At 45.5% G+C, this 18,751-nt stretch overlaps 1 protein-coding gene across 1 annotated transcript in view; it reads right to left on the bottom strand.

Moving 5' to 3' along the window:
• Nucleotides 1–9,347, bottom strand: part of TEC (tec protein tyrosine kinase) — a 52,987-nt gene extending 43,640 nt beyond the window's left edge. The window contains exon 1 of the mRNA XM_037383657.1: nucleotides 9,185–9,347. The gene's annotated coding sequence lies outside the window, so the exon portion shown is untranslated. The remainder of the gene's footprint in view (nucleotides 1–9,184) is intronic.
• Between the last annotated feature and the right edge of the window lie 9,404 nt (nucleotides 9,348–18,751).

Genomic DNA, 18,751 nt, shown 5'->3' with positions numbered 1-18,751 from the left:
ATCTCAACCACTCTCTGTCCCAGGCTACCCTTAAACAACCTGCTATCCTTGCATATGTAGAAGCACAGTGGGTCACACAGCACCTATAATTTCCTCAATGCCTGCAGGAAGTTCAGTGATATGGATACACAGGCTTTGAAACCCACCTTCAAGAGCCAGCCTTGAGTTACAAAAGCTCAGACTATGTAGTCCATCAGAGCCCTGTTGGACCAGGTATAATGACCTCACAGTACTCAAAAAGGCAGCAGTTCACCCTCACAATCTGCCAGTCAGCAGTACAATTAGTAAGATGAGTTTATTTGGAGAAGTTCCTCAAAACTGAACTGAATCAAAACAGCATTTGCTTTTAAGACACCCTGCAACCATCAACTATATATTCACTGTTTATTGCTAGGGAAGCAAGCTATTTACCTAGCAACCTCTTACCTGCTTTTTGCACTTATGTTTTATTCACAAGAAATGTACAGGAACTTTTTGCTTCTTCAGATAAACTATCTCAAATTGATAGCAGGCTATAGCTCCTTAGCTGTTTGTCTTCTAAGATTATTTCTCTTATTTCAATCATCAGGTTTTCTTTAGTCAGATGGAACTGTGTCATCAGAATTCAGGTATAAATCCTTTTACCCCTTCTGCAGCACTCCAAGATATTCTTCATTTGCAGCTATATAGAAACGGCATAATTTCCCAAAATGGGTAAACACTTGTAGCACCTGCAACATCAAAGCCAAGCTGGGTGCTTTAGTATCTACAGATGACAGCTGTGCATGCATCCCTGAGCCTCAAGGGGATGGCTTGTGGGAAAACCAGTTCAGAGACTCTTCTCTAATAAGTTAGCTACCCTCCAGCTAAGGACCACATGATCTTAAAATAAGCATACGGCTGGGAAGAGCTGCAAGGAAGTCCTGAGGTCAGGGGAAATTTGCAAAAAAAAAGTAGTCAGCTTTCAGGAATTTGGGGGGACTCTTAGGTACACGGCTTGCAGAAGAGAAACCTACCTCTAGATAAGCACTAGGTTAGGTTATAGAGAAGTGATGGCTGCTGTGTTGCTCTTCTTTCGTAACAACAACTTAGCAGAACTAGATGAGATGGCCCTGAACCAGCCCCAGGGACAAGCTGTTACTTTTTCCTGGGTTGCTGAAGACTACGCTCTACTCTCCATATTACTACAATCACAATAATCTTTGTATCTTTTATCAAGCATCCATCCTTCTAGGTCATTCATACAGAGTAGATGAGAGCCAAGTTTATGCCTAACTCCATAGGAACAGCTGTTAACAGCCCCATTGTAGGCACAGAACCAACTGTTCTCTGCCTAAAAAGATAATAAGCTTAATAAAAAACTTACCCTCTTTTTAGTTAGACTTTCGGTTGCTTTTCAGGTGGTCTATGAAGAACATCTTAGCAGCAAGCTGTAATACTGAACACTGACTAGTTAGGTTATCTGAGCAAGAGTTGAACAGGTTTGCGAGCAAGAGATTAGGCATGGCTCCTGCATGCCCTGTATCCTCCACCAGGTGCAATTCCAACATCTGTACATCAGTATTACACTTTTAACAAAATTAGGCATGCAAAAGACATAGCTCAGGTAACCATATGGCATGTGGTAAGATGATAGCAATATATGCTAAAAATTTACATAACAAGCTTTTTTTCCCCCCATTATAAACTGTTTAATTCAAATTAAATATACCAGAAGCTACACTCTGTTTAAACATATTCATTAATAGAGCCTTTAATAAGAAAAATATAAATAGAGACAGAAACAAGCACCCACTACACTATGTGGAAGCTACACAGTAAGAAATACTTCAATAATAATAAACCAGGGAATTTCACCTGAAGACAAAGCTGTGAAGTTGACTCAGATGATGACCTACTGGCCACAACTCATGTGTTGACTAGTGGGTATATTTCCCCTCAAAGTATTTATTATGAGGTAGTATTATAAGGACATTTGATAACTTGCTTTTTTGCACCTACTAGCCCCAAATCTCTCTCATACAGACAGTGCTGATAAATCTAAAGTTATGCATCAGAACTGCCTTCTGTGCAAGAGGAAAAACCCAAGGCAGCAAGTGGGGGACAGAAAATAACGCAAGTTTCTGTTTATCAGGTTTCCCCTGTATTGTTTTCACCAGGATACATTGCCTCCACTATGAAACAAGTACAAGAGATTGAACCCAAAACGAATGACTGTTACACATTAAGCCCAGGATCTCATACTGCTGCTCCCACATCTGACAGTTCAGGGCTACACACACCAAAGCAGTGGCGCTGGCAAGCTCAGCATTCTTATCTTCTGATTCCAGACTCTATTACCCTGTTATGTTGGATAGGTTACAAGCAAAATTTCACATTAATGAAAATCAAAGTTCCCTCCCCATCTTACCACACCCTCACTTCACTGAGATGGGACAACACAACTCCTGGTGAGAGAATTACCACTTGATTGCACGCAAAATCATAGAAGTAACACTACCAGACCACATTTCACATTCTCGTGCTTCGTGCATGTCCAGCTGACATTCTACTTGAAGGATTGTACTACAGTAGTTTTCATTTTCTTTAATCAGCTAACAAAGCCTTTCAGTTTCTGTGTTGCTCTGTGCTTGAACCACATGTATATTATTATAGGGATTAAAAATTAAAACCCAAAAACCTCTTCAAGTAGAATCCACGTTGCTGGGTACTTTCTGGAGAGATACTTGGATGAGCAAGACCTATTTTCCTGAAGTTATTGAAGCAGATCCCACAGAGTTCTACCCTAAAATCATTTGTAGAGTTCTGTTAAATCATTAAACTTCTACTTGCATTTCAGTTGCTTACTAATAAATTCTCCACATACAGGACTGAAAATCCAGGCTGTGACCTTGAAGAACTTCTTCACATACAGTGCGGCCTAAGCAACACCAAAGGACTGTAGGTTCACTCGTGTCAAAACACAATTCAGGGAAAAAAAATTCCCACTGAACCTGAAAATAAACACAACTGAGGCAGTGCGAGGTCTTGCATTTTCCCCTTCCTCTCACTCCTGCAAGGTAATGAGCATTTTTAGCTAAGCCGCTTGTCTGCTCTCCTTGATGTCAGTTCTCAGCTGATGGGGTGTTGTTCCAAACGTTGCAAGCCAAACAGGGAGTAACAGCACTTGTCAGGTGTCACAATACATTTATCATGTTAAGGAACAGCATTCAGCTTACGCTCTCTGAGATACCATGCAATACAGTCATTAATGCTCGGTAGTACCTTGTGGTGAGTACCACTCTGGTTACTTGTGGTGAGGCATAAGGATACTACAGAAGGGGCATCACCAGAAGCTGGGCTGCCACAATCCAGTCTCATTGAGGTCAAAATGACAAGCACTAAAGATAAGACACTGCAAATGTAAGATAAGATAGTCCTTTATGGCTAGGTCTCAGGTTTTCACAGGGAATGCCTGCTTCACACTGACTTTCAGAGTTAGTTTCAGTTTAAGAGATCCAGAAAACTAACTTAACAAAATCAAGGGAATTTTGCTGCTTGCCCATGACTTCATGTTTCTAATCAGACAGCTGTAATCCCCTTCATGGTCTGAGAGAGTGTCTCGGTGGGAAAAGAGAGCTGGTGCGATGGTGGAAGAGCCGCTTGCAGCCCCTGACAGAACCACAGCCCTCCAGGCAACCCCTCACTGCCCCCACACCCTTTCACTGTGTCCTTCTCCCAGGCTGCCCCGCCGTAAAACAGACCCTCGCAGTTCATCTGAAAAACTGCAGCTGTAAATATGCCTCCTCCCACCAACTGAACCTGGTCCACTCAAGCACCACGGAGGATGAACGAGAAGTCCCCTCAGCCACAAGCCTGGTGCCAGCCTTCAGCGCTGAGGACAAGTTGGTCCTTCACAGCCTACCATGATAAAACCGAAACAGCCCAACCAGCCACAGTCTGAATGAAACAGTGGCCTGATGGGAAAAGAAAACCACATGTGGCTACATAACTAAACATATCTTAAACAAATTATGCACAAGCAAGCTGAATTGAAGTTGCACCAGCAGTTTTGAACCCCCTACTCAACACCTGAGCGCTAGATTTCTTCATGCTAAAAAAAATAATGTTATTTTAAGCATCTTTTCTGGACACAGTTTAGGTAGCAATTTCACTTCCTAAAGTATATTTAAGATTACCCATTTAGAGGGCCTCCCATGGGACAGAAAAAACAGTCCATTCAGCTCAACTCTACACGTTAAGAGCACATCCCTTGAACTGGGTCACCCAACCCAAGGTGGGGCAGGCCCCCTCTCTCCTCCTTCCACTGTGGCAATGGGGAATGGCTGCAGTTTGCAGCTTCAGCTGGGAAGAGATGCTTCTAATTGCGAGGGGGGGGGGGGGAGGGCAGGGAAACCACACAATTATTCTTTCTGCCAGGATACAGAGCTTGAGCCCATGATACAGGACATCCTGTAATTCACAGGACAAGCAGCAACCCTGCATACATTAAGAATTTGATGTATTGTGGTTATCCCACCTACCCTGTAGGCTAGCAGAGGGAACCTGACAAGAAGACTTGTGCACAGGGCTGCCTCGGACAGAATTACAACGGATACTATGTTCAGCTGAAACTAAAGGGTAGTTATCATCTGGGTCTGATGGCCAGTTATGTGGCTATTCTTTGGAGATGAGGAAAAAAAAGGGGGGAGGACCTTTTTTTGTTTAACAGGCATAAATTGTCAGGAATTGGTCCCAGTCTAACATGACAGGGGACAGACAGCATGCTCTCTAGCAGAGCAGGGTCCCAGTGTCCTGCCCAGACCCTGGTTCAGAAGGAAGAACCCCACCTCCCATATCACCCAAAGCCAGTTTCTTCTGCCCCACATTCAAGTGGGAACAAGGTCTAGATCTAAAGCATTCTTACAATTTAATCAGATCGCAGCTTGTAATAAGCACAGGGCTGAACAAAACCCCTCCTGACAGGAAACTCAGCTGTGACCTACTTGAGCATACATGAAGTTATACCCTACATGTAGCAAAGTGGTACCCATTCATACATCCTCTGATAAGAGAGAAACATGAATGGGGAAAAGCAGGAGTGCCAAGAAAGCATTCGCCCAGGTCCCAGACACCTTAGCACACTGAAATACTTTTTTTTTTCTTTTTCCTGCATTTGTTTAATGTCACACAGGATTTTTACCTGACGAGCTGAAACAGGGCAGCCCGGTTTGCAGCCTGCTGCTTTACCTTGGAAGAGGGGCTGCAGCTACAATTGTGGCCAAACACTTCTCCTTCCTGTCACCACGAGCTGAGTCCTGTGGCTGCCCTCAGCAGATGGGAAACAGCTCTCGTACATACGTCAGCTGACAGACAGGCTCAGGCTCCCCCAGAGCGACTCATCTTTCTGCAGCAGGCTCCTGAACACCATCTCTCCTGCCCACAGTACCAAGCCTGGACCACACCAAGCTAGGCACGAGCTTTAGTGAACTGCCCAGAATACAGGACAGTCATTCAACTAAGACGCATCTTTTCAGCAATGTCATTTTCCTCCTATATGTTTGTGTATTGTCAAAACCAAAGACTTCTCCTAGGTGATGTCATTCTTCCTAAGACAGGTAAACCCTGCCTGTGATGGACTGACCTACTCCCAGGAGGCTTCTGCTACTCTTCCAGAGAGTTCATGATCCCCTTTGAACACACCAGCCACTTCATGGTGCTTGCAAGGAATGGGCCTCTCCTTACCCCATCCCACCTCTGTGTCTACAAATTGTAAAAACCTGCTCCCCCACCTGCAAAGCATCTCCTATGATGAGACTCATCTCCCTACACGTAAAGGGAAGTCTATCTGTTTTTCAAGGCTTTTTTTCCTCACATGGTATTTTCCCTGACTCTGAATCACAGCCCGTGCAGCTGAGCCGGGACAGGGGATGACTGAGAACTGCCGGAGCTGTAATGGCCACGGGGCAGCGGTCGATCACAAGGTTCTGCTCCCCACTTCCTCTTCTGCCACAACAGACATAATGTGTCCACCCAAACACTGGCTTCCCTCACCTACACACTGTTTCCTTTCCTAATGCTTTCTCCTTCAGAAAACACACTTAGAAAACCAGGCCAGAATCAGGAGAGCAGAATGCTCCTCTGCCTGAGGGCCAGCAGAGCAAACTGGGGATTTGCCTTTAGAAGTAACACCCTCCATTAACAAAAATACGTTTCTTGACACCTGACTGACCATTTGTTAAAAGGCAGGTGCAATTTCACTGGTTTCTGGAGAGTTGTGCCCCAGTAACCTCTCTAATGACTAGTGCTAGCACGAGGCCCTGGCCAGGAGAATTAGGGTAAATTGCGCCAATGTCTGCAGTGAGGTGGTCTGTCATGCCACAATCGGTGTAATGAGAGTTCTTCCCTTGAGTTTCACACAAGGGAGGAAGCTATGGGTATCAGCAGGTCATTTAATGAACATCGTCACTCTAACTTCCACAGTGCGACAACTGACTGACCACTGCTGTCACTTTTTAGGCAAGGTGTTGGTATATCTGTACAAACAGATGCATTTACCTAAAAATAAAAATATCTGTAGTACAAATCTAAAAATATGTGACAGATGTCCTTCAAAAGTAAGTTCCTTGAAATATAACAACCCCACCACCTCAGGCCTTCTTCTCCATACTTCACTCTGTTCAAGTATTATACAGAGTTCCATGTCTTTTGATTTTTATACTGGTATTTTCTTCCCCTATTTCTGCAGGAGAGCCATTGTAGATGGCTACAACTGATTCGTTGGCACACACAAACTTGCCTTTTTTTAAACCACAGTTCCAAGTTCAACAGTGAAAAAGTAATAGGTTACTGACAAAAGTCAAAACCAGCAAAACTAGAAAAACATCTTAGAGGCCAATGGTTAGCAGGGGCTAAAGACACTTTTTCCGTGATCTTTGCATTGACAGCCGGAAGCACACGCTTCTATTGTCCAAGAAACAGAAAATGTTTTGCATATTTGAGATACAGATATTTGTATGAAACTTACACCATTCTGCAGCTTATCTTGTGTACCCAGTTTATGTGTACATAACACAACACAGAGGGAATTAAATCTAAAACAGGTTGCACCTACATTTGGTGGAGGGGAAGACTATTCTTGATGCTTCCAAGCAATTCTGTAGAAGCAACCACTTCCCAGTTATTTTAATTACAGGATACCAGACTATCACGGAATTTCTGTATACAATGTTGTTTCAGGGCAAGATGAAATAATATGGAGCTGATACTGCTTTATCAGCTCTAATTCATTTTTCTCCCTTTTTAGCCATTGTAGGCAGTCAGCCAGGTTACTGGATACACTGCGATGCCAAATCCACAATACTGAGCCCAGAGCTAAGAATTAAAATGTAACTTAACTTAGGACATAATTGTACATGCCTCACAATCAATGGTTTTAAAAGATGTAAAAGATTTTAAGAATTCTACGTCATCATTAAAAAAAAAAAAAGATGGTACTCCTATAAATTTTGAGGGGCTAATAAAAATCAGGTCTGGCAGCTGAGAACTAGAGTGACTTCAAACAGAGGTTTAACTGGCAGTATGTTTTAAGTCTGCGAACTCCGAATCTTTGGTTTTGATTTTCACACTCGTGAGATTATCGCATTAAAAAAAAGGAGTGCGTAACCAGGTGCCAAATATAACCACACTGCTCTGTTTTCAGTGGTTTCAGCAGGCAATCTCACATAGAAATCATTTTGTTCAAAATATTCATAATTAATGTAGAAATGTAGCAGAATGTGTAAAGAACCCTTTCACTGAGGACTAAATGCAGACACAAATGTGATTATTTCCCCATAAGATACAGTTTCTCAATAAATAAAACACAAAATAAAACCTAAAGAAATACGAAGACTGTCAGAGGAGAGTCTGAGAGCAAACGGGCTCCTCCCTGCTCTAGCCCCCTTACAAACCATAGCCACCAAAAGGCTACAAGCAGCATCCTGCCCAGGAGCTGCCTCCCCACCTACCGGAGCCGCACATGTGAAGTGGGACCCAGGCACCTAAAGGGCCAACTCTGCACAGGTGGTGCGATGCAAGCAGCAGAGCCGGTGTGCTGGAAGGAAAGAGAGGCACCTCCAAAATCACTCTGGGTGCTCCCTCAAGTGTAAGTGGGAGCCTCTTGGTATGGGTGCCATTCTGATGGCCCAAAATACCCTAAACATTTATACAGCAGCTCTAAGTAACAGCCTGTCTTCCAGTTGCTGGGGGCTGATGAGAAATTAAACAATGCTGCTTCACCCTGCAGCCACACTCTATCAACAGTAAGACAGTCGGATAAAGCATTAGCAACATTTACTCTAAAATGAAAACAAATGCTCCAGAAGCAAGTACTCGCAAAGCACCTTTCTGTCTGCATTTCTGCTACAGTCAGGTTTTCCACCTATAAAAGCTACAGCCTCATTTAATTGACTCATAAAACAATACTGTTTCAGATCAGCGTTTGTCACAGTAAGGTACGCATCTGTCATTCCAAGCAGAGGGCTCATGGTCATGACTACACTGAAAAGCTCCGTTTACAGTTCAAGTAATTACCAGTCCTAACTTAGAGGGATGCAGAAAGGAAGCCTGTGGAAAAGCACCATGCAAATCCAGCCACCCAATGCATGAGCCACAGGCAGGCTGGACCGCAGCACTGACCACCGAGAAAGGATAACCACGCTGCGGGACGGAAAGCAGGGGGAATTATTGCAGTGGCCGAAGTCACACACCAGGCTAACTGTGCCAGAGCTGGAACTGTGTTAGTAAAGCCCAGCCGTTACATGGATATAAGGCAAGCCTCAGAGAAGTCAAGCAAATGAGGAAATACCCAGCAACTGTTACGTTTAAAATGGATTTGGCAGCCTGGGCTACGACCCCTCATATTGCACAAATTGCAAATAATTTCAGCAGAGGTTTAAAACGCGCCTTTTGTCACAGCTCCCGCTTACAGCCCCGTGCGACGCGTGGCCGTCGAGGCCGGGCCACCCCCGCTCCCGCGGCACCGCACGCCTCCCGCCGCCGAGCGCGCTCCGAGCCGCCGCCGGGCCGCGCTGCCCGGGCACAACGGCCGCCGCCCGGCGATGCTGCGGGGCCCGGGCTGGGCTGCCCGCTCGGGGCGGCCCCGGCTGGTGGCGCGCCCAGCCCGGCCCCCGCGGTGGCCTTGCGGGGACGGCCCCGCTGCTCGGCGGCGCCGGCTCTGTCTTACCTGGGCGTCCCAGCGTCCCGGCCGCCGCCGCAGAAGGAGCCCTGGCGCCGGCGGCGCGGAGGCAGGCGGAAGGAGGGAGGGAGGGAGGCACCGCACTGCCCCGCTCCGGCCCGGGAAGGCGGCGGCACCTCCTCCGCCTCCCGCCGCCCCGCCGAGCGCGGCTGCCCGCGGAGCAGCGGCGGAGGAAGCGGCGGGGGCGGCCCCTGCGCCGGAGCCCGCTCCACGCCAGCGCCGGGCTGGGCGCCCCCTTGGCTCGGGAGGGTGCGGGACGGCGAGCGGCTGAGGTAGGGAGGTGGCCCGCATCAAACAGACCCGGCGGGAGCTGCCCGGAAACGTGCCGGTGGAGTGAAAGAAAAAGGCAAATTACACAGCGCGGAGCAGGGAGCCGGCTCGCCCCAAAACCGCGCTGCACCCGTGTGCTTGGTACCGGCTGCTTGAAAATGCGCGTACCCGGCGCTTTCTCATTGCACAGCTCGGTGCAGAGCGAGCACCCGCAGCACTGCGGGAGGCGGTGGGCACGGTGCTCCCCTCCCCCGCGCCGGCTGTGCGCCCTGTGGCTGCCCCTCTAACCCCCGTCACGGCTCTGCTCCCGCCCGGGTGGCCTCCGGGGTTGCAGAACCTGCCGTCGGGCTTAACCACGAGTCACGGTCGCGTCCAGCCACCCCAAAGCCCAAACGCTCATCTGCAGCCACAATAACTGAAGGTGGGGGGTTTGCACCCATCGGGAGTCTGTGTTGAACAGACTTCAGGGTCTGCAGTAAGACGTCACACGGGCTCTCTTCTTTACCACCTTCCCTTAGCCCAACTTTACCTATAGAAACTGTCGGTCTGCAAAACTTCATTGAGAGCAAAAGAGCTCGTGAAGTTCAGCTGAAATACATCTCATGTTTCTAAGCATCAGTCTAGAGGAAAGCAAGCAGGGTCTACGCTGCTCGCAAGTTGGTTTCTTGTGACCCGTGCCGAGTAGCTGGATCAACACAGACATCTTTCTGTTCAGCTCGGAGGAAGTGACTTACAAAGTCTTTGTTTTCACTTGGGGGGATTTCCTCCAACTTACGCTTTAGGCGCTGTGGCCACATCTCCTGTGCCCATTGTGCTACTGCTGCGCCCAGGGAGTCACAGGGCTGTGTCCCCAGTGCATGGGGCATCTCTGGTATAAACATGTGGGCAGTTTCCGTGCAGCCACTTCATGGTGACCAGTCCCACCAGCCTGCTGTCACCACCCCCCCTCCACCCTGTCCCCACACGCTTGTAGTAGCACACACTCAGGTGTCCATGCAGACCTCCTTACCCACTACCACTGATGCAGTCAGTTTTGCAAAGGAGGCGACTTTTGCTTGGTTTTTCAAGCAACAGCTGCTACAGCTTTCCTCACCCCATCTGCTGCTGCTGTGGCAGGAAGAAGGGACAACAAAACTGAACAGTCGCTTAAGGAGGGACTTGGAATAGCTTTACTCCATAAGGTGATATTTCTGAGCTCCAGAAAGAAGTGTCATGTAGTAGAGAGCAGTTTTGCTACAATGTGACTTGGCCAGCAGCACCTACATTACTCCTGAGCCTTCACCCCCGAGCAGCAGGAGCAGCAAAGGGATAGTAGAGCACATCTCCATGGCCAGAGGCATGTGGCTGTTGATGTGCTGAAGGTGTCCATACAACTACTGATCTAGAATTAACCCCTTCAGTGTCGATCAGTCAACTAACAGAGCATTTGTGGTGAAGGTGTGGATCACAGGGTTTTTTTCAAGCTTTACGAAGCTTGCCAGTTCTCAGTCCCCAAAATGTTCTCTCTTCCTGTCCTACTGCAATGGCAGGTAAAGACATCAGCAGGACAGTGGGATCAAAGCAACTATACAATGACAACTGCTTTTGAGGACAGGGATGCCTCTGAGGGGCTGAAGAGGGTTGGTCACTGGCTGAAAGCTGGGCTCTGACTAACTGTGCTTGCCTTGACTTACAACTGCTCTAGGCTGGGTGGCAGCTGTGAGAGCAAGGAAAAGAGCTCTGTAAAGGCCAGGTGGCGAAGGATGAGGATGTGCTTAGCAGCCTCTGGAAAATTCTCTTTTACATGTACACTGAGCATGTGCATTGAGAAAAGGCTCAAATACTCTAAAAAGCTTTGGGAAAGCTTTGGGAAAGCTTTCCAAAAGCCTGTGGAAAAAGCATTGCCCATTGTTCTGTGTGGCTTCTCATGGCTTGGTGAGCTGGCCAGCACTGTACATTTGGATTTCTGCTGCACAGTTTGGGTTGCTCATGGCTGGAATGCCTTCACTCTTGAACAGAACAAGTGGTGTGATTTCAATTTGAGAGACATGCCAATCCCTGCACAGCGCCAGGGTTTTCAGAATTACGTGGGGAAGGAGTTTTCATTTTGCAAGAAGGGTTTTGTTTTCTTTCTGTACTTCATAAATATCTAAAAGTGCCCATCACCAGGGCTTCTAGTATGTCCTGATGTAATATTAAGCTTCTTTTATACATCTGTGTAAATTTTACACCCAGGAGAGGGCTGAGCTTTCCATTCAGGGGAATGTTTTGGCTTCAGGATTAAAAAAAAACACAACAACTCTGCAGGAAAAGCAGCAAGTTGGAACCAGAAATTATTTAATTTCCTTAAAATTTCACATGCAGAAATGTTATGCAAACATGTGAAATGCAAAAATGAGAGGATGTTTCAGGGCTTTGATTCTGTTTCCAGAAAAGCTTGGTGTTACTTGATGTTTCCATCTTTTCTCTCCCTCCTCTTAGAAATTCAGAACCCCTGCGGACTGGGGTAACATAGCATCAATCCCACATCTGGGCTGCAGGAGCACTTGTTAACTGAGCCCCTTCCCTGGTGAATCCCTGGGGACTCAGTAAACTGAAATTCTGTAGTGATCTTGCTCCATTTTGGATTAAAGGCACTCAACTCCCAGAATGGTTGATTTTGCTCTACTGCAAAGGAAAGAACAGCAGTGAAGAATTCTTGTGGCAAACCGCCCCTCTCTAGGAGGAAGTCTCCACATCAGGAAAGAGAGGCTGATAAAATTTCAGGCCCATATGTAGTGTAAAGTACCAAAGAGAGAAAAAAAAATACACAAGTTGGATGGCAGCTATTCATCTATTCATGCTTCATCATCTCACGATCCATATCTGTTCTTATTTGGAGTCAATGTTGTTCTTTTGGGCAAGCTCTTGAGTCCAAAAAGCCCCTTCTCTGCAATCTTTCTGGTCAGGGAGAAGCATCTCTACCAGTCCCTTGGTCACAGAGAGGCTCTTCCTCTTTCTCCTTTTCATGCCTGTCAAACCCTTTTCACCCTGTCCAGTCCTACTTCATTTCTCAGAGGCTTCTGCGAATTCAGTCACAGAGCATTTCCTCTGTTTATTTCTCTTCCCTTACTTGCTATGGGCAGAGATGACAAGCAACAGGTTTTTTCAGTCTCAGGAGGGAGCCCTGTGAATAAGAGAAAAATTGCAGTCATTCTTCATTGTCTAGTTCCCGTATCATCGAATGTGCTGCTTTTCCTTCCTCCAGAGCTTTTCCCCACTTTTGAGAGATGTGCAGGGGTATAAATCCGTTGCACCACTGGAAATAACTCTAAACAGTGGGGTGTAATACAGACCTACCATAAAATATTCTTTCTTTCAGTGCGTGTTGTTGTTTTGAAAGGGGATGGAGGGACCAGCAAAATAACTGAAAACCACAGGGACAGTATTTGAGTATTTGTTAGGAGAAGAGAAACCAAGAAGCAGGGGGAGCCATGGGCTCTCTGGCAGACCAGCTTGCAAGGTAGGCTATGATTTGCTGACAGATGCTTTGAGCATTTTTGGGGAAGATTTTAACTGGGGGCTGGGCAGCAGAATTCAGTCAGGTACCTCTTTGTGCTGTGGTTTTTTGATTCTGCCACACTTGGTGACACTGAGCACACCATTCACATTCATGGTAATGGGTAAGATCAATATCATAATTCTCTACCAAAGTTCTGCCCAACTTCATCGAGGTCCATGTTTTGTCTCCTGCTTCCCTGTGAGCCAGCTGCTAAATCATCAGTTTTAAAGCAGTGCTATAGTATGCCTTTTAAACTAGTGATAAAGTTTAAAATCGAAGTTTAAACAAAAATATCTGTGTTTTGACATCCAGGCAGCAAAGTTGCTTAAATTTTTAGGTATCCTTAGAGAGCTGACAGGTCCAAATGTCAGCATGACTCCAGAAGCTCACATGACCAGAAGGCTTAATGTCACAATAGAAAAATGGCTGGTTATGATGACTGTCAAAGAGTACAGCAACAAATCACATCATATGCAAACAATTAAAGATTATCTGGGCCATCCCAGTATCAGAGAGCAAAGAGCAACAGAGGATAGGTAGGTAAACACGTGGTCCAGGCTTGATGAGAGCAGTATTTGAAGGAACACCGAAAGAAGTTTGTATAGAGGCATCATAACCAACACAAATATTATGTAAGGCAACTTATGGCAAAGCTTTTTAAAGGTGCCAGGTAGTAATGAACATGCCAGAACAATTCACCAGTTGCTTAATAGTGAGAAATGCATCTTGCAGATGTAAATATTGTGCCCAGTGTGATCAAAGGACTACCATTTAAACCTACCGTTTATGCCTACCATTAGATGGGAGGAAAGGACTTTTAAGATTTTGAGGGGAAAAAAAAGAAGAGAGATTGAACACATCCATTATGCACCTGAAATTATTGCTACCTTCTGATTTGTAGTCACATGGACTAGCTGGGCAAAATAAATACTAAAAGATCACCGGGAAGGGGGATAATAAATATGTGAATAGACCTTGACAGAGCAGCTAACTTTCACAGCTAGTAATACTGAAGTTTACTAGTTTACAGCTAAATCAGATAGATTTTAAGGAGTTACATTAATCTTACTAAAGTCCATACATTTAATACGAATGTCTGTACATGAAATTATCATCTAGACTCCTTCCAAAGAGAGAATTCAGCATTTTCAGAGCCCAGTTCATCTAATCTGTTTATTGTAGGATGAAACTAGTTGCCCATGGGCAGGTTTCTCCTCTCAGCTAATCATTAAAGGCATGACAACTAGATCAGGTATTTAGTGCATCATTGTTGTTAACTTTTGAAGCTAGAGAAGATTAATTTCTTCTTAACATGCCTTCCAGTTTAAGCATACCCTTAGAGTTCCTTATCGCGGCACATTGTGGTAGTACCTTCTACAGCTTTGTGGTGGGAAACCAACAGCAAAGCTCACCCAGAATTTCCATGCTGGCTCAGGCTGTCTCCCCAGTATTGACTAGCACTTGGCACCTAAAAACAAGATGTAGGTAGGTCCTAGGATGAGGAGTTGTAGCTTTAGGTAAAGTCTCATGAGTCTCTCACAGTGAGACAATTCCTTAAATTCAGAAGCATAAGCTTTAATTTCCTTGCAGGATATTTGTAGTTCAGTTTTGACTGTTAAAACTCTGGATATTCTTGTTATCCATGTAACTACCTTCCTTTTTAATCTTGCTAAACTTGCTGATGCCCCAGCACTGTGTTCCACAGTTTGTGCATTTTACAAACACTATTTCCATTCCAGCCTTTTAAGTTGTTTTGTTTCTATTTGATCCTATCTGTGAAACAGAGATAAAGATTTTGCTCTTCTTTTCCTACCTAGCTAAGTTAGTGGTCTATAAAAATATCAAGAGTGGGTTAATCCAGCCACAATGTGTATTGAGGGAATGATAAACTGATTTAAAGAATCAGTCACCAATATTCAGTGAGCAGATGTTATCTTTATGCGGCAGTGCTGCGTGCATGGGGGATCTCTCCACCAAAGTCATACACACTGAGGGGATTTTTCAGTCCCCTCTTTATACAAGCAACTCATACCTATTCACTAACATTCCAGGAAATCGTTTACATATTCATTACAATTCCGGGAAGTTATTTACATCTCTCGCTAAACTAGTGACCATGATTTAAGTCCTTGTCTTTGCCACGTTGTATCAACAACAGGAACATAGGACCAGATAGCCTTTTTAAAGGTGACAAATCCAAGGACTTAGCAATTAGTACATCCATCATGTTAGCAATAAGGGTCCTTGGACGTTTCCCAACTTTTAGATAAACATAAGTACATCATCCTTTAGATAAGTAGCACAACATTCATCATTCAAAACCCAGAGTTTCTGCTACATCAGGTGACAGAGCACATGTTCCACACCAGCCCACGCTTATGGGAAGTGTTTCAGGACATGAGGTGGAGGACTCTCCTTGGGGTCCAGGAGTCATGGGGGATCCCCAAGAGGACAGCAGGACAGGGCCTCTCTGCCAGGCTCCATCCCACCACCCCAGCTAGGAAGCAGCATGGGCTGGGGGGCAGCCAGGTTCAACCAGGGCCCAGATCATCAGGCAAGGTAATGAGGATAAGACAGATCCAAGGTGAAGCTGGGAAGTCACAGGTCTAGCAATTGCCAGGCAGCTCTGTGATGATGGGGCAGGCCCAAGGTCAAGCCAATGTGTCATGATTTAACCCCAGCTGACAACTAAGCCCCACACAGCCACTCACTAACTCCCCCACAGTGGGATGGGGAAGAGAAGCAGAAGAGTAAAAGTAAGAAAACTCATGGGTTGAGGTAAAGGCAGTTTAGTAGGTAAAGTAAAAGCCACACATGCAATCAAAGCAAAACAAAGCATTCATTCACCACTTCCCATCAGCAGGCAGGTGTTCAGCCATCCCCAGGAAAGCAGGGCTCCATCACGCAAAACAGTTACTTGGGAAGACAAACTCCATCACTCCAAATGTCCCCTTCCCTTCCTTCTTCTTCCCCAGCTTTATATGCTGCTCAGCATATAAATACTCATGACATCAAATGGTACAGAATATCCCTTTGTTCAACTGGGGTCAGATGTCCCAGCTGTGTCCCCTCCTAACTTCTTGTGCCTCCCCAGCCTGCTTGCTGGTGGAGTGGTGTGAAGAGCAGAAGCAGCTTTGGCTTTATGCAAGCACTGTGCAGCAATAACTAAAACATCCCTGTGATATCAGCACTGTTTCCAGCACAAATCCAAAACATAGCCCCATACCAGCTACTATGAAGAAAATGAACTCTACTCGAGCCAAAATCAGCACACAGCATTAGCCCACGAGTCAGGTGTGATGGCCAGGCAGGGCTGGCCTCTGGAAAGCTGGAGACCAGCACTGCTGTGGCCCTGGGGACTGAGAGCCCTGGGGGGCTGAAATTAAGTCCTGGGCCATGGGTAGGGTGGTGGGAGGCCCTGGGAGGGCAGGCAGGGCCATTACAGCCTGGTAGTGCCTGACAGAGGAGGAAAACAGGCTATGTCCTTCTCCCCTTTCTCCCAGGAAATCCGTATATGCTAAAGTTTCACAGTCAGAAATACCAAAATGAAGATAATTTCTGTAATTTTACTTCAGAATCTTTGTGTGTGCACATCCTGATGCAATATTTCATTACACAATCACATTGTTTTGTCTGCTTCCCTCTACTCATCTGCTTCCTCATTCTCAAAGGATGAAGTTTATGAAGTTACTAATTCTTCAGTCTTTAGATATCTCACAGGCACCCCTATGCTTTCTCTTTCTGTGCATTTTTTTGAAGATTACTCTGAGGAAATATTTGATATATTCATAGGATATTCTGTGGCATCTCTCACTACAAATGAGTGGAATGTATCATCTCCAGCCTTTAAGAGAGATGATGTAAAGGGGGTATGATAAAGGTCAGAGAAATCTTGATTGGGATGGAAAGGGTGAACAGGAATCTGCTGTTCACTGTCTCTTCTGATTCAAGAGCTAGACATTCTCCAGTGAGAAGCCAGTAAGAGCTAGTCTGAAATCAAACAAAAGGACATGGTTCACCATGCAGCAGCCAGAAGATATGTAGAACTCTTTGCTTTTCAAATGATGTTATAGATGAAGCAGATCAGATGGGTTTCAAGAGAGACACTTGGAAGAGGGATTTATTGAGAATCACTACACAGACACAACACAACAGATCCAGGAAGCCTTCTGTAAATATTCTTGAGGAATATTTACGTGAAGGTGTCATAAAGGCTTGCCCTGTTCTTGCTTTTCCCTGTTTATCCATCTGTGATCACTACAGAAGGCAGGATGCTGGGCTGGATGAATCCTGCTTTTCACAGCTACAAATAAATCTATTTTTACAACAGACTTGTGAGTTATTGCAGCAATATTTATTGCCTGTCCACAAACCATTGCAGTAACTCAACAAGATCATCCCCACCATCAACTAACCTGCACCTTGCACAGCCCATGACCTATTTCTCAGTCTTCCACAAAGAGCAATCAACCTTCTGTTTTCATCCAAAGCCCTTACTACTGCCATAGGTTGAAATTCATGAAAAGTAGGGAGTGAGACAGAAGCAGCTGCATTTTCCACTGAGGTCTCTACTCAGCTGTGACATTTAAGAGGCACTGCATGTCTTTGAGGGAATAGATGTTTCCTTTACAGAGAGGGATGTATTTGCCAGTGCCAACTACGAAACACATGACTGCTGTATTTCAGTGAGTCCATGCATACGTTTCCAATATAGCTGTGCTTCAGCATATATGATTCCCAGTCTGGTCCAGAAATGAAAACTGGAAACACAAGAGGCATGGTAATTATTTATTGGCAAGTCCCATCTCCATGATCATTAAAAAGGCCTGCAAGGACATGTGTCACCTGGCCTACTTTTTGAGGGGACAGATGATTTCAATACAGGGCTAGACTACAGCTACAATTATTTAATCCCATCATGTTATGAGGAGCCAGTGGTTATCAAGTGATCTGGGCATGTCAGCACCAAACATGCCAGACATCTGCATAGTGGATATTTAGGAAATCTCCTGCCTAGATATGAGGATGAGAAAACTGTTTCTGTTGCTGAATGTAACTTTTACCTACTTTTACCTACTTTACTCATTAAGCAATTCAAACAATTGAACAACCCCTATCCCTCTGCTTCCTCTTTGCAGACAGCATATTTCCTCTACCACCATAACAACAGGCAACTTTCTGGCCACAGCGGCTAGACCACGAAGATGTTCCATGCCCTTTTTTTTTAAAGAAAGGGACATCCTTATCTGGAAAAAAAAAACCCAAAACCTTCTCTTCTGAATTCATTATCAACAGGTTATAGTAAGGAGAAAAGCTGTTTTCAGCTTCAGGTCTGGCTGTCCGTCTTCCACTGATTCAAAGAACAGGTTCTCCAGCATGTCGTGGTGGGGGACAGCAGTGATGATGTCTGGACTGGGCTGCCGGAGAGCCCTGTGAGCTTTCTTCTTTGGGCAGCATGCAAGCCCTCTGAGCTTGCTTTTCTGAGAACAGACCACATACTTACAATACAGAAGTACCTATTGTCATCAGAGTTTTTCTACATTGCAAAATGCAAGCAAGCAAATTCATAGAAAGATTGCTGGCTGGAGGAAGTCCTAAAAGACAGGCTTCACTCAGCTGCCCTCTGAGAACAGCAAGCCCCACTGGGAGACCACAAAAGGATAGGCTGAAGAAGAGAAAACACTGTAAGTCTGACCAGCCCTTATTAATGGGGTAATAAGATGGTAACTGGGGTGTCATCAGACATGCACCCTTTCATTGCTACG

Source organism: Falco rusticolus, chromosome 1 (genome assembly GCF_015220075.1).
Source record: "Falco rusticolus isolate bFalRus1 chromosome 1, bFalRus1.pri, whole genome shotgun sequence".
Taxonomy (NCBI): domain Eukaryota; kingdom Metazoa; phylum Chordata; class Aves; order Falconiformes; family Falconidae; genus Falco; species Falco rusticolus.
The sequence above is the reverse complement of the archived record's forward strand: the minus strand, read 5'-3'. Positions and strand labels throughout refer to the sequence as shown.